This window comes from Myotis davidii, unplaced genomic scaffold (genome assembly GCF_000327345.1).
Source record: "Myotis davidii unplaced genomic scaffold, ASM32734v1 scaffold592, whole genome shotgun sequence".
Lineage (NCBI taxonomy): Eukaryota > Metazoa > Chordata > Mammalia > Chiroptera > Vespertilionidae > Myotis > Myotis davidii.
In genome coordinates, this window is record NW_006284844.1 from 1381582 (window position 1) to 1382806 (window position 1225).

Sequence of the window (1225 nt, forward strand, 5' to 3'; positions counted from 1 at the left end):
CCAGCCCCAGCGCGGGCAAGCGGGGAGCCGACCACAGGGGAAGGGCTCCCCCATGGTCGGTCGCCGCCCGGCACCCCTCGGCCCGCTGCCAGCCACGCAGCCGCAGCCAGTCCGGACACTCGGAGCCTGCGGGCGCGGAGGGATCCCAGAGCCCAGCGGCCAGACTCCTCCTCCCGAACGCCCTTCAGTCTAGACTTGGAAGGAAGTAAAAATGACGCCTTTTCTCCTCCTGTTCCGCCTTCTCACGTCATTGTGGACTCTCTGACGTTTACAAGTCCTTCTTAGCTAGGACCCTCCCATGTCTGTAGGAACAAGTGGGCGTTCCCCATGCCAGGTGCAGCCTTCAGGGTTTCCATGCATTTAGGCCCCGTGTAGTTAAAATATACTTGATGGTATTCTTCTGGATCAGAAAGAATGAAGTTCAGATGGTTTATAGGCAAGTTCATTCTTTGTTTAAAATCCAGCGACCAGGTTTGCTCTAAGCAGATGACATTGCTGGAAACAAGAATGTCTGAATTAAACAAACATTTAAAAAAAGATTTAGAGTGGGTTAAAAAGGGCCCTACCTGGTTTGGCTCCATGGATAGAGCATCGGCCTGTGGACCAAAGGGTCTCGGGTTCGATTCCGGTCACAGGCACGTACCTTGGTTACAGGCTCCTCCCTGGCCTGGGCCCTGGTCAGGGCTCGTGCAAGAGGCAACCAATCAATGAGTTTCTCTCACATCGATACTTCTCTATGTCTCTCCCCCTCTCCCCCTCTCCCTAAAAATCAATGGAAACATATCCTCGGGTGAGGATTCACAACAAAATAAAGTGGGTGAAAAGTGACGGGTGTTACTTTGACAGAATCCTTATTCAGTTATTTTTATCTACTTTGCATGCTACGTAAGGACTCACAGATTAATGGACTCAGGTAAGGATGTAGCCAAAGGTATTTTGAGCTTTTGCATGTAACACTTTCTGTTTTCACTTCATTATTCTTGAAATACATTATAAGCAGCCTTGTTTTTAAGGATACACTGTAATGTAAGTCAGAAAGTTAAATTTTGGTGTGTAAACGCTTGTGTGTATGTCTGGTTTCTTGGAGCTGTTGTTCTGTCCCCGCTTCTCGGGAAGCTGAGTCTTACTAGTGCCCGTGGTAACCGAGGTGCCCGCTCACCCTCACTGCATGCCGCCTGCGCTGCTGCACCCAGTGCCCAGTCCTCTCTGCTCTCCCCGCGGGTGG